Raw genomic sequence first — 27,483 nt, 5'->3', positions numbered from 1 at the left:
TGTAGCTGCATGGGAAGACACTGCTCTGGAAGGGAGCAGATAATCACGGTGGTGATGAACTGCATGAATCATTTAGAGGGATGTAATCTTGTGCCATATGTTATGTGTCAGTATGTGGAGAACGTGTCACATCCATTAGGATAATAATTGCACAGTTCATCTTCTTTTTTGGAAAAAGAATTAAAAAACCCCAACACACATTCCCTAGGCTCAGCAGCACTTGCAGGGCAGAGATGGCCTGCCTGTAGCACCACGTTTCTGTGGCAGAGCCTGGGTACCAAGGGCAGGCACCCAGGGAAGCATCAGGCTGCCTCAAAGGAGGGGAGAGGGGAACAGCTGGGTGGGAAGGGGGCTGCGGGAAGGAAATACTGCTTCAGTAGGCCAGGAGGGCTAAAGAAAACATGAGCTTTTCTGCGGGTGTCTGCAAGGAGGCCAGGATGGGTGCCAGGCTCCGGGTGTAGGAAAGCCAAAGGCTTTTGCACACGCTCACAGTTTCTTCATTTCCAGCCAGAAACGCTCCAGCCTCTGAACTCCGTTAAGCCTTTTCTGTGATATTAAAAGCCCCCCTGCTGCTAGAGATGCCCTCCTTGCAAGGGCAATGCGGTTGCGATTGCTGCCCCGCCACTCTGCAGCTCCCTAGCGGGCTGTGCCTGAGCAGCTTGCGGGGCAGGGCGGGTGACAATGGCACGGGGCGAGTGGCTGCTGTCCCCCAGAGACCCCAGGCGCTGCGGGGCGGTGTTGGGGCTGGCGGCAGCGCGGGCAGCGTGTGCAGAAGGGGTTGCTGTGCAGGCAGCCGAACCGCCCTCCCAAGGTGCGCCTGGTGCCGCGGCTCTGGGCAGAAATTAGTTTTCATTAGCAGTTTTCCAGGCTTTTAGGCAGCCAAGCAGCCATGCCTGAAAGACTCTGGGGTGAGCTGTCATTATTGCACAAAGGTGGCTAAGCTCCCAAATCCTATTAGTGGGAAGGGAAGAGATGCTGAGAATGGCCTGAGGCAAGACAGCATCCAAACTGTGACAGGCAGGGAAGGGCAGTGTCACCTTCCACACACCTCCCCTTGCCTCCCACCAGCAAGGCTGATGGGTTTTTCTCCCTCAGTTCAGCCAGCCCATGCTGCCTGCATCCTTCCAAAACTGCCTGACCTCCGTGGTACCCACCAGCCCTGCTGGCGACTGCCTATGCAGCCCACCTCCTTCCACCATCCACTCAGGCTCCTCTGCCCACTCCCCACTCCGTGAGGGCCTTTAAACATCAAGGAGCTAAAATCCAGCCGCCTGGCTCCCCCGTCGTGCAAAACTGCAGCTGTGGCTCTCCTGCCGTCTTACATTGTCTTGGCAGGTGAAGGGTACTGTGCAAATTAGCTATATTTAGCCTTCCAGGTTTTTGCAAGACACTTGAGTCAAGCATTACATGACATTTTGATTTAAAAAAAATACCACTGCCTAACATCAATAAAGTGTAAGTTAAGAGGCAGAAAAACTGGCCATGCTAGGAATTGCCATCAGCATGGAGTCATCAGCCCGGCCTCCCGCCGCCGACCCGGGGAGGCCGCCGGGGTGGCCCACGGCGTGGGCAGGGAGCGATGCCCGGGGGCGAGCGATGCCCGGGGGCAGCCAACGCCCGGGGGCAGCCCCGCGGGCACTCACGGACCCTTGCCCACATGCACATGGGTGCTAGAGAGGACTGGGTCACATCTTTGCTCTAAGGGACTGAAGGAGAGCTCTTGTGCACAGCCTGTCCCATCGCGGGATCCTCCTGCCCATGTTTGTGCAAGTCTTGCTAACAGCAGCCACCGAGGTGCTTCCAATTTCATGGCTCTAATTTATTGCCCCTGCTCCTCCTCCTCTCCAGCGGCACAAGCCCATCAGGCTTTTATTATAAAAGCGCATCAGTACTGAGAGACCTTCAAAGAGACACATGCCCTGCAGCGAGCGGGCACCGGCGCCTCCTCTTCCCAAAAGGCAGCAGCGAGGGATGCTGAATCCCTCCTGAAGTGAGAAGCCCCGTGGGGCAGAGCTGTGCCTGGGTGATCCCTGGGGAGCGGGATGGGGAACGCTGTGGCCCCAAAGATTTTCCGCTGCCTCCCCGATGTTGAGGAGAGCCAGCATCGCCCTGAGCCAGGGGTGCTGCTTCTTGGCTCACACCCCATCACCTTCCATTCTCCTGCATTGATTCTTAGGTCCAAAGGGCTGAAAATAATCACACGAGGGAATGGTGTGCTGACTTTTCTTTCCAAGCAATTTTTATCCTTCTCTGATTGCCTGGAGTGTCCTTTGGACATTTAAGTGATAAACTGACAAACAAAAAAGCCAGTGGTGTTTGCCATTTCTGCATCCTGCCTGATGGCAGAGAATTGCAAAGGGCTTAACAAGCCACCCCGCATGACGCGAGGGAACAGCGACTGTCCTGCTTCTCCAGGTCCCAAACTGGGAGGACTGGGAAAATTTTCATTCACCAGAAATTCCAGCTGAAATTTCAATAAGAAAACGCCATCACTCAGAAGGGACGATGGCCACACCTGTAGCTGTGGAGCGAGGACCAGCGAGGAGTTTGCCAAGGAAACGCACGTTTGTCGGAGATGTGTGGGGTTCCCTTGTGGGTCCAGCATCCAGAGCAGGGTTTTGGGGAGCAGACACCAACCTCGCACCACCCAGAGACCTTTTACTTTGCATTGCCCACCCTGACGGTGCAGTCGGGGGGGGAGCGGGGCGGGATGGGAGCTCAGCCAGCTCCAGCCAGCGTTCTGAGGCTTTCCGCATGTTATACTCTCCGGCAAGTGATTTTCACTCCACAGCAAGTTTGAGGGAGTGCTATGCGTAGCGAAGAATTATAATAAAATTGAATTATTCTGCTGCGAGAAATATTTCTCCTCGCCATTTGTCAAGCTTTCTGCGTCTCGTCCCAAACCAAAGAAAAATCACTCAGCGATCCATCAGAAAGGGGGAAAACCATAAAGCCTCGGCAGAGGTGTGCTGGTTGGAGGGCACAGCATCTGAGCAGCCCTCGAGGTGTTCAGACTGTCCACCGGGCTGCTAGACCCCCCCAGCCCGTTCCCCTGGTGTCATGCCAAGCGATTGCTGATAAAATAATCTGCAGCGAAATAACTGGTATATAACATTGGGCAGGATAGTCCTGAGTGAGGCTGTTTCCAGGGGAAGGTTTATTTTGCCCCCGTGGGGACTGGGAGTGGGGTGATATTGCTGAGGTTGTGCTCTCCTGAGCGCCCCCATACAGAATGTGGGGGAAGACTCACCTGCAAAGATGAATTTCATATTGATTTCTATAGCTAGATGCCCAGTCGACTGCAATTCTTTATTAGAGAGCTGAGCAGCACACGGTGGTGTGAAATTGCAAGGAGGGCTTGAACTGCAGAGGAGTTTTCTGAAAACCCAGGAGCAACTCGTTTTGACACAGATTTGATATCAATAACTTGGATATTGTTAGCAACGTAGAGAAGTGAAGCAAATTGCTGCTTTTCCCTCCTCCACCCAAAAAAAAAATCATTTTGACCTGGTTGAACTTTGTGAAGCTGAAACGAAATTAAATTTACCTTGTATTTTTTACATTTTTTTTTTCCACCAGAAAAGTCTTGGGGGGGGGGGAAAAAAAGAGTCAGATATTTGCCAAAGTACACTGAGATTTATTTCATTCAGAAAGCAGAAGTCTAAATTTTTACTCTTACTGGATACTTGGCCACCCGATGCCATGCTCAGAGTTTCATCAAACCGAAGCGGACAGTGTTCAGAAGGAAAACACCTCTGAACGCCACCCGCTCCTCCTGCAGCCCCCGGCAGCTGGCACCATGCGTAAGGGGGTTTTTGCCTACTCGTAATTGGGTTTGTTAAAGTATAAAGGAAATGCCACTGAGAAGGAGGAAAATACTCTGCTCTAAAAGGGCCAGATGGGGAGCTTGTTAAGGAAAGTCTTTCTTCCTTCTTCTAAAGTGAGATTGTATCCAAATTCACATCTTCCCCTGGAAGATTTTGATGAAATAGCATTTTTTGGCTGAAATTGACTGTGTCAAAAGGTGTCCAGCGAGCTCTATTCTGCTTTACCACATCTGTTTTATCTGTGAATGCTTCTCTCAACAGACCAAGGACTTCCTTTCTATTACTTTTTTTTTTTTTTTTTTTTTTTTTTTTTGCCTAGAAAAGGTCAAACTCGTAGTTTGTTTGAGCTTTCAAGAGGGAGCTGTGCTGGAGCTGGCAGCCCGCTGCCCCTGGGGCTGCTCGCAGCTCCCGCTGCAGACACGGCGCCCCACTGCGGAGCTGAGGGCAGCCCCCGAAACGCAGGCAGCAGAGCAGAACGTCAGCAACGCCAGAAACCTCAATCCTTGCATTGCGAAGGGTTCACTTGGTGTCTTAAAGGTTTTTTCCCTGCCCTTCGAGCTCCTGGTGCCGCTCGCAGCCCCGTTCATCTCTCCGCCAGCCGCGGCCGCCTGCACGGTGCCAGCTGGCAGGAGTTCCCTTTGACAGCCCCAATCTGTCAGCGGCCAAATACCTTGAACTCCGGAAGGTATCGCTGTAGATATTAAAGGAGAAAGAGGCTGTCCTTTCAAAGGATTTTTTTTCTTAAGAAGAAACCACAAGCCTTTTTCCTGGTACCCAGGGCCGGGCTCTGCCTCTGCACCACCCTGGTTTTCTGGGTGCAGAGCTGGACAAGTCAACAAATCTCTGCTCTTTTGCTCCTGCGACAATCTTGAAGAGTAGGAATGATCTGTCGTGGCTATTTTGTGTCAGTGTTAACAAAACATAGGACTTCTTCAGACCTTTTGGTGGCTCAGAAATACCAAATAAATTAATAATGTCATTTACCATTATGCAAGAAACTATTTCCTTGAATCTCAAGTGAGAAAGGCTTTCAGATATGACTGGTTTGTCACTAGTCTTTGCATTTTCCTTTGAGCGCACCTAGTAGTTTTGCTGCTTCAAATTAAAAAGAAATAGGAAGTGTTACATATGGAGTGATTTTGCAATTGAACACTTCATTATTTTTTTCTCTTTTTTGGTGGGGAGGAGGCAAATCCAACCAGCCCTGGTGAAACGCTGCTGCTTCTCGGAGATCACAGGCAGATACGCCGTACGAACCTCTGTGCCTACCAAACCTGCTCTTGCATAAGCAAGAAACACACATTAATCTAATTACCAATGTCCTATAAGAGCAAATATTTAGCTAGTGAAATCAAGGTAAGGAAAAAAGAGCTTGTTTAAAACAGAACAGAGAAGGCTTTATACAAATGACATCCTTCCCAAAAGCAATGTCGTTCTCTGAGGTCGCTGAGACGTCGTGTCCCCAGCACAGGACTCTCCCTGTGGTGGCTCCTGCCCGTGGCCCTCATCGCCCTTCATCCCCTGGGCATCATTTCTCCCTGTCCGTGGGTACATGCAACTCCAGCATAGGGTTCTCACAGGTGTTACTGCTGAGAACTGGTTGGGACATGTTTACTGGGAAGCGTATGTGAGGTCTGGAATCAGAAAACCCCAGTTATGCGATGAAGCTTTTTATCGGTGCTCAGCATTTGTCCCTGGGGTTGTAGCTATTGGGCCCTGCCAGCTTGGCTCATTAAGCTTGACGTTTTCTCCGTGCTTTTTGGGTCTGTCTGGAGCCCCAAATTGCACTTTTCTGAGGGTTAAAAGAGCCACCACGCTGCCGTGTTCCTGCAGGACCAGCTCCCCGGGTCCCTCACGGACCCCAGGCAACAAATGCAAGGGACTGTCCGTAGGGAAAGCAGGAGCAGAGCCTTTCGTACAGAACTGGCCTTAACCACACATTAAATTTAGGTTAATTATGAGCACATGCTCCAAGATAAAACTTGAAGGAAGAGCTGAGCATCAAATACACAATGAATCTAATTAACGTGAACACAGCTAATTAGATTTGAATCTGCTCACAATATTGTGTGTGTGCTCAAAACTGCTGGCTTTATGGGAGTAATTAAAAAAAAGTTAAGTAGGGTTGGATTCACAAATTAAGCAGTCCCAGTGATTTCCTTTTAAGCATGTGGTCTTCACATATATTGTTGCTTTATTTGATTTCTTGAAGAAACTGTTAGTTGTGCACCATTTATTCCTCCAGAAGCCGACAGATTTGAGTTCCCGGAGCTCTTGCAGAGGGAGATGGGGATTTGCAGGAGGAGCCATTCGGTACAACTGGTTAGGGGGAAAAATGCCTCCTGCCGGGGAAACTGCCGACAGAGCATCCAGGGCAGGCGCCCAGCGCCGGCTTGGCCGGCTGGCTTGGAGTGTTCAGATACAAACTTCTCCCAGCACCCGCCAGGGGCTTCCCACAATTGGGACTGATGGAGCTCAAGGCGGGTCCTGCCTGTGAAGATTGTCCTCCCTGCCATGGGTCTGTCCTGCTCCTGAGCTTGGACAACCTGAGCACGCCTGGGCAGCATCCGCAGGTGATGGGTGGGAAGCTTCCCAGGTGGTGGGAATCAGCCTGGAACGTGGCTGCGGGGGGACAAAAGGCAGCCCCAGGCTCCCGGGAAGGCTTAGGGACTGGGAGCAGGGCTGGGGGTGTGACAGAGACCCTCAAGAAGAATTGGAAGCTGCTGTAAGGACCTCACAACAGTTCTGAGGTGCCGTAGGGAGAGAAGATGGTGAATTTATGGCTGAGAGAAGTGTTCTACTTCTTCCTGTGACATCTGGAAATGGTGAGTACCCGTGGGTTAAGCAACCTGCTGGGGCAGCCGCGCTCCCTGGGAGGGACGAACCAAGGGACCAAGCTGCTTGGAGTCCTGCTGGGGTGCGCCTGGAGGTGCGGAGGCTGCTGGAGAAGGGCTGTGTGGGACAGCCAGCAAATTCTACTACTCCTCCCCAAAACACAGCACAGCTCCTGGGGTGCTTTGCAGTCTGCTGTCTAGTGATGGAGGGGGCCTTTGCATGCTGTTGAAGTACATACATTAAGTAAGATGTATGACATATGTTAGAAGGGCTTGGCCCCTAATGGAATTGGACTACCCCGAGTGCTTGAAGCTGTTGCTTTGGCAACTTATTTGATTTTTCTTCATCAAACGTAAAGGAGGGAATTGTGCTCTTGGCCTGTGTTTCGTGCTTCTAACTCCTGCTGCTTCTCACTGTCACATAAAGATGTGCTCTGGTTTAGGCTCCTGACAGCCTCTTTATAGCTGGAAATCCACCATGGCTGAAGCTGTTGGTTAAAGATTCTTCTTGTGTTACTGTCATCTGGTCAGTGGGATGGGGAGGTACACCCTGGACCGAAGCCCTGTGTGCACCCTGCAGCATGCACAGCCCGTGCTGTGCGTTTTGTGCTCCATTCCTGCTGCCTTGGGAGCCTCCTGCCTGCTTTTGCGGCCTGGATTTGTTGTGTCATACCTGGGAAAAAGTGGATTTTGTTCAAACCAACTGTTTACAAAGCCGAGGAAATGAACTGCAGGGTGGGGGAGACGCAATGGAAACTTGCCTGGGAATTTTGGATACTAGCGCATCCAGCAGAGGCAGTTGGCTTTACTTAATTAAAATTATCGTTGTGCTGAAATACCTAATTAGCTTCAGGCACGTGTAGTCAGAAAACTGCAGTGTGATGTGTTAGCTAATGTGGCAGAGAGGTCACTGCTGCACTCAATGGCTCTCACCTGGCACAGTGTCAGATGCCTGCCCTGGTTCCCTGGGCTTACTTGTGCTGTGTCCCTCTCTTGGGGACAGCCTCCTGCCCATCCTGGAGTGACGGGAGCAATAGAGCTGCTGCAGGAGGCTGCTCGATGCTCCCACAGCTGAGATGTGTCACCTCTGCCTGCTCCGTAGCACGGTGCCCTGCTCCCGGTGCTCTCCTGGCCCCAGCTGTCCCTGCCCTTCAGGCAAGCCACTTCTCAGGCTAAAACTTGTCGCCTATGTCATGTGTTTTGTCACTTCCCAGGGCACGTGCCTGCTGCAGCCCTTGGGGCACCAGGGCCAGGTGACATGCCCTGCGCAGCTTCTGGGAGCAGTTTTCTAGCATGAAAAAAAATGAGCTTGACCTTTTGTGTGCGCCTCCCTCTCTGCCAGAGTGCTGAAGGTTTAGCTGATCAGGAAGCATCTTCTATCCCCATTCTGGTAGTGTACACTCAGTGGGCACTGGGAGAGGCCATAGCAGCAGCCATGGATTGCAGAAAAGTTGGGTTTTTAAAACTCCCAAGACCAGAGGCAGGAAAAGATGGATCTATGGGATACATGCTGTGTTGGGAACGCTTAGCTCACGTGCTAAGCATCTCCAGGGCCGCAAGGAGCTGAAGCAGGCAGTGGTGTGCATGCTGCATGCGTGGTCCTGGGGGTGGAGGGTGGTCTCAGCTTGGATTGTAGAACAGTTTGGGTTGGAACAGACCTCCAAACTCATTTAGTCCCATCCCCCTGCCATGAGCAGGGACACTTTCAACCAGATCAGGTTGCTCAGAGCCCCGTCCAGCCTGGCCTTGAATGCTTCCAGGGATGGAGCATCTCCCACCTCTCTGGGCAACCTGGGCCGGTATTTTACCAAGCTTGTAAAAAATTTCTTCCTCATATCTAGACTGGAATGGCCACAGCATGTGGCTACATGCAGACCCTTGGGCTGGTGTCACTGCCAGTACGGTGCGGTCTCCTTTCAGCTCTGGCAGCAGATCCCAGGACCTGCCACTTGCCAGCTGCAGCGGTGGCTGCCTGCGCTGCGGTGCTGGCATGGCCCACAGACCATCACCCTGCACCGGACCCTCCAGGCCTTCCCCACGCTGGAACCGCTTGGGGAAGGGTCTCCAAGGCACGGCTTGAGCTCAGCCAGCTCTGTCAGGCCGTTTGCGTGGGAGCTTGCTGGAGTCGGGACCAGGAGAGTGCCAAGTGCTGACGTGCAGCTTTACGGTGTGATCGATCCGGTGAGGGAGGGAGTTTGGAGGTAATGAAGCCAACCGGGGAGTGAGACAGGTGAGGATTGCTCGTGCTCCCTTAACGGGGATGAATCACCAGCGATGCCTTCCCGTTCCATGCTGTCAGGGTGAGACGGATGGGCTCCTCTGCAGTCCCCAGCCCTGTGCAGGAGGTATCGTGGGGGCGTGATGCAGTGGGGTACCTGACCCAGAAGCTGGAAGAAGGAGAACCGCATCTCCTGGGAGATGGGACAGTGCACAGGGAGCAGCAGCCAGACCACCATTTTGGGTGATGGGAGAGAGAGTGAAACTCCCCCGAGCCACCGGAGCAATTTCATGAGTCACCGAGTCCTGAATTTCACTCCAACCCACCCATCTGTCATGACTTGGCTGCAAGACAGAGCCATGAATGAGTGATCTTCCCACACAAAGCAGAGCAGAAACAGACGGGAATACGCCCTGTATTTTCAAAGTGGAGGTTTTGATTACCACGGAGCACAATAACTGACAAGTGCCTTGTGGAGTAATTATTGTTGTGAAAGTAAAACCACCACTGCTTGCCATTGAATGTGCTGCAACGCGCTGCTTTGGCAGCACAAGATGCAGCACCAAAAAGGGATGTCTGCATGTAGTGTGGCAATGAATGCATCTTGGGAGGAGGAATATGGGGTCTAATGGGGAGAGGGAAACATGGCCACAGAGCGGTGAAGCCTTTGCCTCTGCAAGGTGTGCAGGCTCCTCTGGGATCCCAGCCAGGAGGTGGCAAGGCTCCAGCAAAAGATCCTGTAGATCATTGTAATGTGACTATGTCTTACAACAGCACAGTGTGTGCAAGAAAGAGAGGTTGAGATCAGCTGAGCTTTGTCTTTTTAGAAATTGAGCTGATCTGTTTCCCTGTTTGGAGACCTCTGACAACTCGGTGATGCTCACCAACCCCTGTGCCATCAGAGGTGGAGGAGGAGGCTGGAGGAGATGGGCGTGTGGTCTGCTCCCCATGCTGAGCCCTCTCCCTCCCGTTAGCTGCGCAAATTTGAGTTATTGCCACAACATTTCTCAGTCTTCTTGGATCCAAAAGCACATCAGTACTTATTTTGTTTAATTTATGCTCCGTCTCCTGCAAGGACCTTCTTACAGTTCTATCCCCAAAAATATGTGCAGAGGAAAAGGTCAGCTCTTCAGGGCCCAGCACTTTATAAAGCCCATAGCGAGGGGATATAATATTGCAGCTAGAGTAGAATTGGTTTCTCTGTTACTGAAACTCCCCTGGGTCGCTGGCTTGTTTGCCAGGCTGAGTAATTCATTTCTCTCCATCTCAGCTGTTTCCCAGGGCACTTCCTGGGGGATGCTCAGCACTCCCGCTACCCCGAGCTGCGGGCTGCAGAAAGCCTTGCTGTCGGGAGCGCTCCCGAGCCCCATGGTAGGATATAACTGGGTCTGGAAACCACATCTGACCCTCCTTGCTCACAAAGTTTTTGCTAGTGGCAAAGTGGTATTTCTGTGGGGGAAAAAATTCTCTTCATTGCTCAGTGAATAGCTCACTCGTTCAGCTTTTACTGCTTGGGTAATACCAGGCAATTTTGGAACTGGTCCCCATCTCAAGTCCATCTCAGAGCAAATAAAACTCTGTGGTTTTTTTTTCCAATTGTGTTTCTGGCTTGTGAGGAGCTGAGGCAGTTCCAAACAATGCTCTTTCTCCTGAATGCTAACGAATACTGGGCTTTACAGAGCTATTGGAGATCTGAGCAGACTTGGTGTGCTGACATTTCTTAATTTTTTTTTGTATTTCCCGTCCTAGCTTTGGCATCCTTGCCAAACCAGCAGTGGTTACAATGGCTCCCAGCTCCTTCCATGCGTCCAAGGACGTTTTTCCTTTCCCGGGGAAAGAAGCCTCTGGTGGGCTGCGTGACTTCCAAACCTGAGAGGGGTGCACCAGGATGCTGACATGAACCTGCATGGTTGGGGTTACTTGCACGGATGGGGGAAAACCTGGACGTGAGGCTGGGTAAAGCCTTGAGCCTGTATTCAGAGAAGCAGCCAAACATGCATGTGTCGTCGTTATCAGTGAAGTTACCTCCCTAAACTCATTTGCAGAAAAGCATTTCAAGCAGCAATCCAAAAAAAAAATTCTTACTGGTTCAGTAACCAAAGTGTTTTCAAAAAATCCTTATTTCACGTTGACTGAAGCACTCATTTCAAGTCAAAAGAAAACACTTTGGTTTTGTTCTGTGGTAGTTACTGTTCTCATTTAAATTTAGCTTGATTTCTAAATGAAACATTTCTAACGGATCACTGGAGCCTTTCAGGATTGTTTCTATTTAACGTTATGACTTGGAAACCATAATATTTTGGGGAAGGGAAAACACTTTGCCAAATGGAGGAATCACTTAGGTGAGTCTGAAATGACAAACTGCCTCTAAACAGATGACTCTGTTTCCTGAGCCTTGTTTGGGGTCAGGCTGAGCTGGTGTCTGGGATGTTCTTTCCAGGCACAGATAAGCCCCAGGTCTTTCTCTCCATCCTTGCAGGGCTGGCTGCTGTTTTGGCACGCCGTGCAGGCAGGGCACAGCGGGCTTCCTGCTGGGAAGGGCTGGCTGCTTTTTGTCGGAGGGTCATGGGCTGGGTGGGGAACTTTAAAGCCTCATCCTGGCTTCTCCCCCTGCCTCCCACACCCCTAAATTATTCACTTCATTGCAGAGATCTCACGAATGATTGATCCCAAGTTTGATGTCTCCTAGCAACCTGAGCACTAATTCCGTTGCCATCCCTGTCCAGTCTCTGGGATGCGTGCGTTGTTTCTGACCCCTCTCCTGCCGTCTCCTCTTGCTCCTCTGCCTGGAGCCGGGTGTTGCAGCTCAGTCTGTGCTTTAAGCTGAGCTTGCAGCTGGCTTTGGGGCTGACATCAGAGGATGTACCTGCAGCGAACCTTTCCTTCCAGCTCCTGCTGGAGTTGTCCTGGGCTCGGTGCAGGTGCCTGATTGAATCCCCAGTGCCCATGTTAAGTAGGGGCTGATGCAGCCCCATGCTACAATTACCTATAAAATGCCACCTTATTTCCCTATGTTTCATGCATAATTCAGAGGATCCTCTAAAAATAAAGTTCCCCAGGCAGCCTCTGAAGCCCAAGTAATTTGCCTGCAGGATCAGGGAGAGGTGCAGCGCTCCGTTCTCCCTTGGGGCTGCTCCTGAGCAGAGGTGCTGGGATTCCAGCAGGACACTTGCTGCTGGTGCAGCTCAGGGACCAGAAACGGTGCAAGATGAGGGTCTCTGCCACGCAAAGGAGCCTGGCCTGGGCTCTGCCTTTCTCTTACTGCAGCACCAGCTTGTCGAAAACCTCCACTAATGTGTTGTTTTCTTTTGGTGTTTTCCATGCTGTATTGTCTTACCAGTGACCTGCAGAAGACAGCGTGAACTCCATGGGGGTTTTAGAGAACAATATAATACAGAGCAAGAATAGCACAGGTTGTTCATTAACAAGATAATAGCAATGAGTGACTTTATTTAGCTGTTACATGTTGACTTACATGAGTATACACAAATGTTTGCTACCAAACTGAGAGCTGCACAAGGTAAAATACAGCACAGCTGCCCATGGGAATGTGTTTTGGGTGTGCTGCATCACTACCAACCCAAGGTTTACTGCCCCTAGGTAGGATTAAAAAATAAAAAAGCAAAATCTCACCCTTCCCTCCAATCCTTTCTGAGATACCTTGAGGTTCTTCTGCTTTACTGAATCCAGGTTTTATGTACCCCACTCCTACTGTCCAACTACTGACGATCTTTATTCATATTTAGTGACTCAGTATAACATTTGAAAGGCTAGAAAGGGCAAAGTAGGAAAATTCTGTTCACTCCTGTTTTTAGCATGCTGGCAACCCACAGATTATCTGCTAGTAGTTCTATTCTGATCAATGGACTGACATGGCATGAGGGGGGTGCTTTGTTTTAATTGTGCCAATTAATTATGTCTTGCTCTGCCTGGAGAATGAACCCTGCTGATTTGCCTGCAAATGTGCCACAACAGCAGGCATTTCCGTGGGGTGGGAGTCACAGGCAGGCAGCAGAGTCGATCCCAGTTTTTCTCCGTGGTTAATGCCTTAGTTGCAAATCCCAGGATGATCCAAGCAGCCCAACTGCTCCACTTGCTCTTCAGTGCTGGGTGTTTCCAGGGCTCGCTAACAGACCCACTTGTGTCCAAAGGAACCTTGAGCAGCCAGGAGTGGATGGTTTGGTTGGGAATAAGAATATGATGGGTAGCAGACAAGAGTCCCTTTGCGTTTTCAGCTGGTCCATTAGTTCTCTCCTGATTTCCCAAAATAGCAACCAAAATAAATAGTTCTTTTGTACTGGTATGACAATAATAAATGGTTTGGGAGCAGCTCTGTGCCCTGCCTGGGCAGGGATGCAGTCCTGAGCTCCTCTGAATAAAACATCCCACTGCATGTTCCAGCGTGACTCTAAGTGCCAGCCCAGGGGTCTGTGCTGGTGAGGTCTGGAAGATGAGGACAATCCCTGCACATTGGACCTCCTTACTCCTTTCCATGTGCTGGGTACTTAAATAGTGGACCTCAGCATCACAGGGTACGGTGGCTAGTAAGCATCTGCATAGCTTTGAAAAGTTTCTAGGCAATTCATTGAAAAGAAACCTGTCACAGACAATTATATATAGCAGCATGGCTGGTTTTGCTCTGGGATGGCTGTGCTCTGTCATGCCCTGTGTGTTGCGCTGCTATGCAGCCGATGATGTTCACTGGTTGCACGAGCATCCCTGCACAAGTTCAGTTACCACCCTGCAGCAAGCTGCCTGCCCGGGGTTTGCACAGGTGTGTGCAAAGGAGTTGTGCCCAAAGGAATTATATTTGCAGCATTTCCAGCGCTGTGACAGGCAGGTGTGTGGCAATGCTCCTCCGACAGGTTGAGAGATGAGGGGACTGTAGATGAGAAAGCAGCTGGGGACTGTGCTAGACAATGGCTCTTAATTTAAAATAATGTCTCCAGGCGGTTGCTGTTGGTATGGGGCTTCTGACTCTGATGCTTTTGAAACAGACTTAATCTCCTTTTCCCTGTTTTACTCTGATCTGAGCTCTCTGGAAGGTGGTGGGCGACTCTGGGTGCCGATGGTCGGGGCTCTCCCTGCCCATGCCAGCCTGAGCGTGGGGCTCCAGCCCCACGGCTGTGACTTTGGCAAGGCTGGGAAACAGCTGAGATGTATCTTATTGGACAGGAAATCAATATCTAGTTTTGAGATACTTTTCTATTGCTGTTGATTGCTTTGTATGATATTAAGAAGCCGTATATTCACTTGGCTCACTTCTGCATTATTTTAGAGCTTAGGAGTTCATGTCAATGTTGATTATTTTTTTTGCACTTCCATTAAAGATGCAAATTCTTCTCCATCCCCTGACCTTCTCTGTTAGCAAAAAATAATGCTTCTTGCTTTGCAGCTAATGGCTTCAGAATGGAAAATGTGTGTCATTGAGTTGGAGACAGCTGCTAGGATTTGCAAAGAGCCTGAAATAGTTACTGCAAGATTCAAACTGCTGTGTGCATTTCACTGTGCTCCTACTCATAGCACAGGAGGGCTTTTCATTATGTGAAAAGATCACACAGATCTGTAATGCAGGAAAATGAAGCGGGGAAGAAGATGGAAATGTGCAAATTCAGCTGTGCCATCTGACAGCAGCTTGTGAAGGCTGCAGGGAATGTCCCTAGGTCCCTTGATGTTGCAGGGGCATCCAGGGCTCCAAGCTTCTCCTTCACCAGAGTCAGAAAGCACAAACCTTGCCAGAGTCCTGGGAGTGAAGAGGCCGCAAATTGGAGAAGCCCTGAGGCACCCCTGGGGCAGGCGGTTTGGCAAACCCCTTGGCTGCAGAGGAAGCCAAATGTTTAATTTCCCATGGAAGTGGCCAGCTGCAAATAATGCTGTGGAATAGATGAGGGAGAAAAGGAAGTTTTGGGAACTCGGACAGCCCCTCCCTGCTTCTGTGTTTGGTGAAAACAAGGTCATTTCTGCAAGTCTGGTTCCCTGCAAAATATTTTGAGCAGAGTTGATAAGAAGCTCTCCCTTTTGCTAGCAGACTCCTTCGGGCCTTTTTCAAGATGCAGACAAAGACATCCCCTGTCTCTCGGAGCATCTCTCAGCTACAGTGGGAACGTGCAGCGCATCGAAAGAACCATCCCCTGCCACCACGCACATCTGCTGTGGTGTCCTTGCAATATGAGCACCAAACTCACAATGTTGTTGCTTCCCTGGCCCCCTCAGCCCTGGCTGTGCTTAGCAACCCGGTGCTGGGCAGGAGGCACCTGCATTCCTGGATGTGCTGTGTCAGAGCCCAACTGACTGGCAACTAAATGGGCTGGTTTGGCCACCCCTGAGCACCTCTGGGACATCACCTTCCCACTTGGGCAGCGATACCCTGTTCAGGGCAGCTCTGAGGACAGGCTGCTGCTCTTGCTCTGCTCTTTCAGCTGCTTTCCCGGCAGAGGGGTGCACAGCCCTGCTGAGCCTCCACACTGGTGTCACCCTGGTGCATCCTCTACAGCTGGCTTAGCCCTGAAGCATAGCAGTGGGGACAGGTTCCCACCACAAGGGTCACAGATTAAGTGTTTGGGAACAAAGCTAAGGGCAGATGATGGTGCATCAGCAGTAAACCTGCCCTGCAACTGAGCTGTTCTCTGGCCAGCAGTGGGCAGCCACCTGCAACCTGTGTGAGCTCCTGCATGAGAAAATCAGATGCTTGATTCTCTGCATGTAGCAGGGTAAAGTGCACTCTGAGGGCTAAGCACAGCTTTCTGCTCCCTAATCCTAAGGTGCTGAGGGCAGGCACTTTGTAGGTTCCAATCTTGAATATCCAGCCCTGGGGGAAGGCTCTGCAGCCCTGCTCTCCACCCTGCCCACAGGCAGCTCAGCCCCTGCCCTCCTGTTTGCCTCCACCTGCCCTGGCCAAGCACAGCCCCAGAAACCACATTCCTGCTTCTGATGTCCCTTGCCAGTGCACTTGTTGTCTTGCATGGGAATTTCTATGTTCGCACAACAGAAGCCTCAGCCACACACCAGCACCTGAGTGATGCCGCAGCTGCTGGCTAGAGAGGCGCTCCGGATGCTGCAGCATTCACGTATCTGTCCCTCTACAGTACTTTACAAATTTAGGTTGGGAATATTTGTTTTAATGGTGTGACCCATTTAGCACATTTGAATGTCTCCTGCTGAAGTGACAGTTTTAATATTTCCTTTTAACTAGTACAGATTGTGCCACCCCTGGGTAATGTGTTAGCAAATCACATTGTCAGTGCTGTGCAATAAACCACTTTTATCTTGCGCTGGGAGAAACTGCAGAGGCCTCACTGAGATCCCACTTGCAGGGTGAGCCGGGGCCAGGTTTGGAGCCAGCCGATGCTGGCTGGCATCATGCACAGAGGCTGAGCTTCCAGGAGGAAGGTGATGGTCTGCTTGAAATGGAGGGTCCCAACTCCCAGGGGTGCTGTGCACCACTACAGAAGTGATCTCAGCGTCACCCGAGAGTGGAACAAGCAGAAGCCAAGCTCTCCCCTTACCTGCCATTGCTTGCTCTGAAGGAGTGCCCTGGGATAAGGGAAGGCAGCAACAGTGCCAACCGAATCCTTTGGTGGTGGCAGCCCTGCCAGCCCTGCGATGCGTCCCTGTGTGCTGAAGACGTCCCAATTTGCAGCTCTCAAGCAGAACAGAAGTTGTCATTTGATGTTCCTTTCAAATCCTGGAGATGAGAAAATAGGATGAGATGCCTCGATATCTCAGCATCTCACCAGAGAGCCTGTCACAGGTCCCTGGGACAGAGGACACCAAAGGAAGCTTGGCATGGTGTTATTTCCATAAAAGTGAATTCTTCAATTGTTTTGTCAGATGACTCCCTTGATACAGACCTGTTTATTTACTGAGGTGGCCAGATCTATGTATCTTCAGACACTGGTAAAAAGAGTAAGTATTGGAGAGCACTGAGTTATTTAGACCCTCAAAGTTCAGACATAAAAACCTGCTGCCTCCTCCCTCTGTGTTCTCTCACCCTGTGCTACACCAGGAGTAAAGCTGCAGGATGTGGCTGGATTTTCTTGGCTGACAGAGGTGGGGTTTTGCTCACTTGGGCAGTAATTCAAAAGCCAGAGGTAGCCCTTCGAGTTCTTCACAACTGGCAATCTGTGCTCTCCAGAAAAGCTCCCAGACCCAGCGGTAAGTGCCACCTCAAGCCCACTGAAACAGCAGCAATGTCTCAGGAAAAGACAAATGTTTTTTTCCAGGAGAAACATCACGAAATACAGATGGAGAGATGTGCAGCCCACAAACTGTAGCCCTCTGGAAAGCTTCTTTCTGCTTGCTGGGCTCCAGCTGTTTCTGCGCTGCAAGTGATGCTGCTCGCATTGCTGTGCCCTGGCACCGTAAATCACATCTAACTGCTGTCACCTGCAGAAAGGGAGAAATTAATTTCTTAGGCCAGGCAAGGAGAGAATGCTATGGAAGTTCAGAGCAATTTTGAAAGCTTTGCAGGCTGAAGGTTTCTGTGTCTTGCTGTGGGGAGGAGAGGGCACCACTGGCCAGCACTGTGCAAGAACTCTTCAATCCTGCAGCAGCACTAATGTCATGCATATCAGGTTTTGCTGACCCTAAAAGCCACAGGATTAATTTGCTGCCTAAGAAGAGGTTTTTAATGTACTTTACGTGCTTTTGCATCATTAATGGCTTAATGAATTAGACTAATGATGACTTTTGAGCTGCATATAGGCCTATATACAAATGCTTATCCTGCTCCATGGGACTGCAAATAAAATTTCCCTTTCCTTTCGGGCCATTAGGCAGGCTGGGAAGGGGAGGAGATGTGCAGATGCTGAAAGGAGTTGAAGATGAGAGCAGCCGGTGTCCCCGCACTGCCACCCCGTCCCTGCCACAGTCCTGCTGTAGGGGCTCTGCAAACACCGGCCACGCAGAGCCTGGGGGTCCTGGGTTTGGGCCTCTGTCCTGGGGTGCTCGTGGCTGTTGTCATCGTGAGGACTTAGCTGATGTCTCTGCGTAAAGGTACATGATATGCTACTTCCAGATCTGCTGCCAGCATGATTTTTTTTTTTCCTTCACTAAGTAAAAGAAAAGAGGAACTGGTGCACTGTAATGATTTTCCTCTCCTTAGTCTTGGCTGAATATTGATATTGGCTCAAGCACAAGGAGGTACAGCAATATCCGAGGAGCAGCAGTCGCAGGCAGGCTCTCAGAGAAGCCTTTAATCTCTACGCCAGGTCTGGCCTCATGGCTGCAAGGCTCAGAGAGAAGCAAAACAGTGGTTTCTTCCCTGGGCGCACAAGAAGAATGAGCAGCACAAGAAGGATGTGGATATACTGATATATATTGATATACTGGAGGGAGTTCAGTGAAGGCCACCAGGATGTTGAACTGGACAAGAGCACCAGGTCTGCTGAGAAAGGAATGCTTGGGAGGTGACACTGCTGTCCGCAACTACCACACAGGGGACTTATTGAGAGGACAGATGAAACCAATACAGAAAGAAATTTGGAGTAAAGCTTCTCAAAAAAGAGACCTGAAGGAAACGTAAAGCTTCCTGCCATCCCCGAATCTCCATGACAACTTTCTCCTGCCCCTCCTGAACTGGCAGGGTGCCTCACATGGGTTTTTGCTTGTCCACCTCCATTTTTTTCTTCCTGGTGCAATCCTTTCCTCTTTAAATAGCGCTACCAGCAGCCACGAGATGGAAGGATGGATTTGCCAGCTGGCGTTACAGTGAACTGTACTTCTATCTTAAATTGTGTGCCTGACCCTTCTTCCAACCGTGGCTCAACTACAACTTCTTGTAATGCAAAAAACACTCGAAGTGTGGAAGCAGCACTTTGTCCTGGTCGGGAATCAGAAGCTTACAGCTTCAAGCTGGTACTTGGGTGAGTGTAGGTTAGCCCCAAAAACCTGTCTTAAAGGATCATCCCTCTAAAAATATCACAGTCATGATTCAATGGGGCATTGATCATGCAGGCTTTTATTAATGATCGAGGACTGTGATGATCAGCCAGATAGCAAATACAGTGTAATTTTTCCAAAGTGCTGTGCAGTTGTGGATGAAGACACTGTCAGAACACAGAGGAATTATGAGTGCTCATGGGGAGTTTAATGCTGTGCACAAATGGACTGACGAAATCCTTGGACAAATAAAAAGGAAAAAACTAAGTAGAGACATGGGATGATATTGGCACTTACTGACTTGCCTGCACATCTAAAAGCACACGTAGGAAAACTGGAAGAGCTCAGAGAAGGGTCATTTCTAAAAGCCACTTTACAGGGAGAAAGCTAATGGTCTCAATCCATTTAGTTTGTCTCAAGATTGAGATGGTTTGAACACAATTTTGTAAGAACCTATGTGTGCAGATTATACTTCCAGGTCTATTTATTTAAGGGCTTGTTTACATACATGGCTCTTAAATCTAGCAGGCAAAGCCATAAAAAAGATTAAGGACAGAATGACCTAATGTTTTTATGCAGGGAGCATAAGTGACCTGCAGATGCTCCACCACAACTCCAGGCAAGCTCTTCCATCGTGCAGCATTCCAAAGCCAGGTTTTGGTGACTCTTTTGAAAAAGAGCTGGGGTGTGACTAGAAGTAAAACTTCTTGCTAAGCTGGTTGAAACAAGTAAATGGCGCTCAGGAGGGGGTCTGAGCAATGCCCAGCACTGGGTCTCTCAGAGCAGGTGCCGGTGAGCATCCGGGGGCTGTCCCCAAGCCTTGCGGAGGAGCGGGCTCATTGCACAACAGCTTCTAGCCGAAGTATTGGTGTGCAGGGACATGTGGCCAGGCAGGGACTGATGGCCCAGGAGATGCAGCAGCTCAGCCCACCCACCCTTGCACCTGCAGGCAGAGCCGGCCAAGGACATCAAGGAGAAAACAGGCTCTGCTCCTCTCCCACCGTCTCCCGTTCCCTGCGTTTTTCCTTGCCTTGTTGCTGGGTAACTCTGTTTGCCCAGCACAGAAGGACTCTGTTTTCAGGAGAACTCAAAACCAAAGCGTTTCTTCTTCAAACATAAGAAATGATTAATCAGAAACTTTGCTTGCTTTTTCTTGTTTAGCTTTTCTACATAGCTACAGCTGGTAGGAGAAAAGGAAAAAAAAAATAGGATCGGTTTAAAAACTTTTGATGACAAACACGAACAGAGCTTTTTGCTGCTCTTGGCTAACATCGCCTTAAAATTAAATCCAACTTCGAGGCTTCAAGGCTGTCATAGGCATGTTAGCGCTTAAGGCAAGCAGAGAGTGAGCTGTTGGAGGGGCTCACGCGGCAGAGTCCTTCCCCAGCCAGGCAGAGCCCCTCCCTGCCTCAATGCCTGGTCTTCCAGACCTCGGGCTGCTCTTCCTCTCAACAACCCACTTGCGCTGCTACTCCTGCACCATTTGCAAATGCCCGGAGGTTTCTCTGTGTTAAGCAGCAGGCCCTCAGCAAAGCCAGGGAAAGCTTCGATTTCTCTCTTCTTTCACAGCACAGAGCCTATTCAAGGGGCTTATCACAGGCTTAAAGCTTGAAAAATGGCCATCAAGTAAGGCAGTCCAAATACCTCCCAGTGCTTTCTTTTGAGAACAGGGTTACCTCTCTGCAGGGATGGGTATGGGACCCAGCAGCACCTCTGCCTTGTGCGCTGCCTTCGGGGACCCGGACTTTCCCTGGAAGACTTTTCCTTCCCACGTGTAGATCAGATTAAACTGTTATCTCAATTTAAAATGCAATGGATTTCTCTTCTGGCTGCTGCAGCCCACGTCAGCAGCAGATATTATAGCACAACACAGCCTGTGAAACACTAATCAGACACCTAAGGGGTAACGCTTAGAATAATGAGCTGAAAAAAAGCTCTGAAATTCATTCCCCGTGGCAAAGGGGAAGCTGGAGGGAAGACAATTTGCTGTGGTCCAGGAAACTGCTGTATTTCTCAAAAAGAGAGATGTGAAACAGTCCTAAGCCTATCTTCTGAAAATTGCTTAGCATGCACTAAATCAGCTAAAATGGGCATGATGGGATTTTTCATAAAGCAGGGGGTCACTGCCTAGCTTTTATTTGTGTGTATAAATAAGAGCGTGTAAGGTAGAGTGTATAAATAAGAGTGAAGAATTCAGAAGTCACAGGGAAGCGGTTCTGCTTCTTAACCTGGCGAAGAGATGTCACGTCCAGGTTGTGACGAATTCACAGTGGTGACCGCCTGGAGCTTTGGGGTAGATCCTCCTCCTCTCCCTCTGCTCCTTCTGCCTTTAATCTGTGTCCTGCCCTGACCTGCAGTGCCAGCCATTGCCATCGAACACAGGCTTCACCGCGGCATCCATCATAGTGCAGGCTGTTGAAGGATGCGATCTCATTGATCTCATGCAAACTCTGGTGAGAAATACATAATACATGATGCTGGATTTAGACGTAGCAAGCTGAAACACTGCTTCCTCCCCAGGATATTTTAAAGCTTCTTTTTGGCTGTACAGGACCTTGGGTCGGATCAGGCATGGCTGGATTTGCTGGCTTACACCAGCTGCGGATAAGCATTTTCCTTGATGTTTGTAGGGGTACATGCATTTTCCCACCCATGTGATGCTTGGGCTTCATCTTCTGCCTCCAAGGTCAAGCAGCGCGGGACTGTACTTGGAAAAATGTGTGTGATTTATTGCACTTCCCTGCAGGGAGAGAAGCACCAAAGGGAAACACGATTGACGTCAATGTACATAACTCACCAAATCATTTCATCTTGGTGATAGCAGCTCCCTGCTCGCAAACTCTGCTCGGAGGCTCTGCATGGGTTGACTTCTATGTATGCCAAGCCTGGACTGCAACCAGCTCTAGCAAATAAAGGGCTAAAAACTGGGTAAAAGGAGACGAAGCCTTTTTCTCAATACTTAAATGCTTAAAAGTGCTGGTTTTAGTCCCCGCCGGTGGGGGAAGGATGGGGACCAGAGGAGCTGGTGTTCCCTCTCCACCAGGCAGCTCTGGGCAGTGCAGCTCACTCCTCCCTCGGGATTTACTCCTCCGAGCAGCTGCCCTGGCTTTTTGCAGCCAAACAATCCCCCTTGATTAGTTCCTGGAAATACAGAGCAATATTTCCATTGCAATTTATTATCAGTCACTGAGATGTAAATTCAGGAGGAAGAGAACAACAGGATGCTGCAGGAAAAGGCTTTCAGAAGGCGGGGGAGGGAAAAAAAAAAAAAAGAAAACCCACTCCCTTTATTAGCTTAAAAAAGCTTGTTGTAACTTAACACTGAGGAGCCACACCTGTGTGGAGAGTCATTCACAAGGACGCTGCTGGGGGCCGACCCTGAAGAAAATAAATTGGATGGCAGAGCAGAAAATAGGGGAGCAGGACAGGCAGGGCACAGCAGGGAGTGTGAGAAAGGGCTAACGGGAGGAGGAGAGCTAATTGCACTTGGAGTGGATTTAGCCACTGCCTTTGCTCTTGCAGGATGCATTGCCCTTTGCGCTCCCTTGGAGAGAGATGGAGAGGAGTAGTAGGTCTGAATATTGAAAATCAATGCTTCTGCTGGTATTTAGAGAAGGACTCCCAGGTACTGCATGTCAGTATCGCATCAGAGAATGGAGCAAAATGTGGCAAGAGGTGAGGCTGGCTCGCCCGGGACCATGTGCCTCACCCAGAGCAGCAGCCTACCTGGCAGCACGGTGCTTGTCATTGCACACACAGATGGAGCTTATTGCACCGACGCCCGCTAGAGCAGGAAGAGCAGTTCTTCAGGAGGAGGAGGAGGAGGCACTTCACTGGCACTTGGTTAAATTCAAACTGAAACCAGCCCGTGGGTGGCTGCTTGAATCCTTGCCAGTGGGAAAGGAGGGGAAAAAAATTATTTCTTTATAAATGACCTTTTTCTCTTAATTCTCAGTGTTGTTCTTGATCAGCCAAAGACGACAAAATGAAAGGAAAATTCATTTAATTAAAATGTCTGAAAAAGGAAATATATTGATCAGAAATGATATCTTAGTGTAAGTGTCTAACGCATCTCACTTCGCAAGGCCTGGAGGTGACCGCTCCCCTTGCAATCCCTGTAAAAGCTCTGGAAGTGGAGAGATGCCTGAATGAGGGAACCCTGGGAACAGATCGAGCTGATTTTGGTGTGCTTTGTGGGCGACTCGCGTCTGTGCGAGGCACAAAAGCTGCTTGGGACATCGTAGCTGTGCTTTTGCAGCATGCAGGTGCTGTGCTGGCCGTCGCACTGGGGGACGGATGAGCATCTCTGTGCTCTAAACGCAGCTTCTCAATGGGGTCCAGGCAGGGCAAGGGCTCAAACGTGTTGATTGTTTTGTGTCAACAGACTTGTGCAGGGAGCAGGGCCCGGCTGAAGCACCACCCGAGGAACACCCAAAGAGGGCTCCGGGGGTGTTATCTGCTAAATAACACATCAGCCCTGAAGTTAAGCACATACCGAATAATTCATAAGAAGAAATGAATTATTAAATAACTTCTCATTACTGCCATCCTAATTACACACTGTTAATTTCATACCTAAAGGTGCTGCAATAGTCTTGCTGAATCGTGTCTTGCTGGTCCCAAATTTGAGGGTTTCAACGTGCCAGTGCGGTTGGAAGATAAAACCAAAGGTGGAGGGAGGCAGGGCAAGCATTTCAGGTGCGATTTCACCATTTGCTTTGCAGCAAAATAAATAATTTTGAAAACCCTCTTTCCCCAAACTCTGGGCAATTTCCAGCCACCCAAATCCCTGTGCTTCTTTCCTCTTATTGTATGAAACATATTTTAACAGGAGGGGCAGTCTGGAAGCCTGAGGGTCAGTCTGCAGGACAAGGATCTGCTTGTAGCAAACCAAACCTTGCCCAAAGGGTCTTGCCGGTGCTTGTGATGCTTCATGAGGCCCCCGGAGCTGCGTTTGCTGGGACAGTTGCTGTGCTGGGACCTCCCCAGGCAGCTCCCTCGGTGGGCTGTGTGCTTTGGCAGCTTCCCCAGCATCGCCGGGGTCTCCAAGGAGCGTCGCTAATGGGCTCCGCGCGGGTCCCTGCGCTGAGAGAAGAAAGGATCATTGCGGGGAAATGGCAGTTTTACCTGATTTGTGTGAGTTTCCTTGTGCTTTTATGGCAGCCCGTAAAACGGATCATCTGTCTTAAAAGACGCGAGCAGGTAATCGCTGGCTTGGCTGAGGTCTGCCTTGCATACCGGTGTCTGCTGGGGAGCACGGGAGGACCCAGGAGGGGCTGCGAGCCATCAGCACCATCCAGAGCATATTCACCAGCAGAATGAGCTATCTGGGGACTTTTTCGAAAAAGTGCCTGGGCGGGAGCGATGCTCCGTTCTCCTTAGGAGAGCAGGAGACAGCCACAACTCTATTTTCAGCTGAGGTTTCCAAGGCACTTGTTTACCAGCACTGCCAACGAAATCTGTTGTCGCATCGGCACCGCTGACAGCTCTGTCTGGAGCTGACTTTTCAGGGAAAGCACCTCCAAAGCTCCGGAGGCAGTGCCAAGGTGATGTGTCTGGGGGTGGCTGGTGCCACAATGATGCCAATGTCCCACTCAGCATCACTCTCTGAGCTTGTCCCATCAGCCAAGTCCAAACCTGCCGGGCAGCTGCGAGGTCCCATTTCAACAGCCCTTGGAGCAGGGTGAGGAGGGTGATTTGGGGAGCCTCGCGTGAAGTTTCCAGCCTCACATCAGCCTCCCATCAGTTTCCTGGAGTAATGAAGATGTAATTAAATTTTGCGGGGAAAAGGAAGCTTCACGGATGGCAAGTGCATATTGAAGTGCTCGATCTCATCAGGAGAAATGCTAGACTCCAAATTAATTGCATTCACTGTTTCATGTACCCTCGCTTACAATCGTTGTAATGAATCTGGGAATTAATTGTTTGTCCATTTAAAACAAGTCCCCTCTTGCACTGTGTCGTGCCCTCCTCCTCCCAGCCCCCCTGTAATTTGATATTCTGGTTAGAAAACAAATTGTCATTCATTGGAAAATCAATCTTTTCATTGTTTAACTCTCATTTCTCCAGGGAAAGTGTGGGAATGGAATTACACCCTCTGATATGAACCCCCTCTGAATGCCTAATTGTGGCTGGGGAGCAGAGAGGCTCCTGCATCCCGCCAGCTGCTGGGACCCCGTGCTGGCAGCATCCCTGGGGCTGCCGAAGAAGAAGTGCGGTGATGGTCCATGCTGGAGAATATCAGCCAGTCACCTCGGTAATGAGGCCAGGAATAGAGTCTGTCATTTATTAGCTGGGAATAAAATGCAAAGCACTTCTTACAGTGGGGAAATGACAACAAACAGTGTGAAGAAAAGCCTGAAGACACACCGTATTGTGTTTATTCAGGCTGAGGAGAGGAAGAACAAACAAAATATGTTCTTTTGTGGCGGTTTGAGGAGAGCTTGGCTCCTGTGCATCTGCATCCTGATGCGCTGCTGCTCCTGCAGCGCTTGGCCTTGGGCTGCCAGGGTCCCCAGGGACGGGGCTGGCGGGTCCCCTTGTAGGAGAGCGCTTTCTAACCGCGCCAGGCAGCTGGCCTGGCAATGATGCTTTTGCTTCCTATGGAGACACTTGCTACGGAAATTAACTGCTATTTTAATGGGTAACATGGCTTGTCTTTTACACTTACTACAGGAAAATGAATAGCCACTTTTATGCAAAAAAGGTTTTGCTGCGATATCAGAAAGTGCTAATGAATATACAGAACCAAATTATATGGTACCCCATGAGTCAAAACTCCTGGACAGAGATTTACAGCAAAACGAATAGCAGGCAAAGATAAAAGCCTGCAACAAAAGGGGGTCATATAATTAATTGGGGACGATAAATTCCTGAAAAATCGAGCTGTCAGTTCCTTCCGTCCAGATGCCTGTCTCCATTTCAAAACTTAATTACTTGTAGTCACAAGGAGTTAATGCAGCAGATAAAACACCATCACAGAAGCAGCATGTGCGTTTGCAGGGGACGAGGTTCCCCCGCCCCGTGCCTGCCAGGGTGCACTGGGCGGGCGCTTTGGGGCACAGGAGCCCCTGGAGCATCGCGCCTGCTCCCCCGCCAGCGCCGGGGCAGAGAGGGGCTCCCTGCCCACCTACCAGAGGTGCAAACCTCTGCCCGCAGCTTTCCAAAACGAAAGGTCCCTTCGCTTGGCCTCATGCAACAACGTTGTGTTTGTCCCTATGCCCGGGGTACGTCTGTGTCCTTCCCCCCCCACCAGGCTGTCGCTTGCTCAAGTTTTTTCTCCCCCTCCGTCTTTCTGTTCACAAATTGGCAACAAACGCATTCCAGGTTGTAGTAATTAGCTGTTTGGAAGATTCCAAGGGACCATTTGGGCGAGCATATGCCACTGCTGGGAGCTGGCTTGGGCAGGCTGCCGCCCCCGGCGGCCCCCACAGCCCCCAGGGCACCCGCTGGTGTCCCTCGGGGCACCTGCCCAAGGCAGCAGGTCCAGCCCCCTCCTAACAGCGCCAGGAGGGCAGATTTGGCATCCCCAAAGTTGGGTGTAGATGTTGCGGTGATGCTGCCAGCATCCTTTTGCATGGTGGGGGGGTCCATTTCGGCCTCAGTGTGCATTTGGCGGGGGGGCCAGCAGTGGCGGTGCCGTGAAAGATGGCATGTCACTCACTGCAGCACCGAAATCACATTCCCTCCTTTTTCTCATATTCTCACTTAGCAACACTATGTGAGCATCTTTGTCAGGCAAATATTAGGAGCCATTTTTCATAAAAAAATTAAGGGCTATGGAACTAAAGCGACCTCTCCGAGGGCTTCAATTACCCTGTAAGGTAATTGTGCCTTCCCCAGGCCTCCATCACTGTGTTTGGGAGTCTTCAGCTGCAATTTATGTATTTATTACAGTTTAAGTATCCTTAGCTCTCAGCTCTTTCCGGTAATGAAAATCTATAGCACAAAACCCGGCAAATACAGACGGAGCTGCATGTAAAATATTACAGCAACGCTCTCGGCCGTCACAGCGCGGAGGGAAGCAGCAGAAACCCCACGCGCACCCTTGCGGGGCTGCAAAACCCGTCCCGGGTGCCGGGATCTGCGACAGCCCCGCAGGACGTGCACAGGTAGCAGGACACGGGGAAACCACGGTAAAGAGTTGGGGCTAAAACCATCCGGTGTGGCACTGCCTTTCCTTGGTAGAAAAAATACAGATTTATTATTGTATTCGGCACTAAAGGTTGCTTGGAATCGGACACAGAGGCAAAGTAGACTTTTCTTTTTTTTGTTTTTTTTGGGGTTTTTTGGGTTTTTTGTTTTGTTTTTTCCCAGGGAAGAGCTGCAGAGGCTGGAGCAGGTTCAGCTCGTTACCCGTCAGGGGAGCATCCCTGGGACAGCTGAGGCCCCTCCAGCCATAAAAGGAGCAGGGCTGGGGCTGGGGCTGGGGCTCCCTCTGCCCAGGGGTTTGCCCGAAGTGGAGCTGGGACAGCCAGGCTTTGCCTCGCCTCTTGAGGTGCTGTGGGTGGGGTGCAGGTGAACCCCAGCAGCCGTGCCCCGACACTGCCGCGAGCTCCCACAAGGGCTGGTGGATCCAACCAGGGCAGCCACAGTGAAAGGAGAAGAAACGCTTCAAAAAAAATGAGGTAATTTGGGTCCTTCCTCTCCATCCCCAGCCTTGGAGGGGTTGAGCATGTTGGCAGGGAAAAGCAGCCTGCAGGGACCAGCCGTTCTTTCCCCCTCA

Source organism: Caloenas nicobarica, chromosome 20, assembly GCF_036013445.1.
Source record: "Caloenas nicobarica isolate bCalNic1 chromosome 20, bCalNic1.hap1, whole genome shotgun sequence".
Lineage (NCBI taxonomy): Eukaryota > Metazoa > Chordata > Aves > Columbiformes > Columbidae > Caloenas > Caloenas nicobarica.
The sequence above is the reverse complement of the archived record's forward strand: the minus strand, read 5'-3'. Positions refer to the sequence as shown.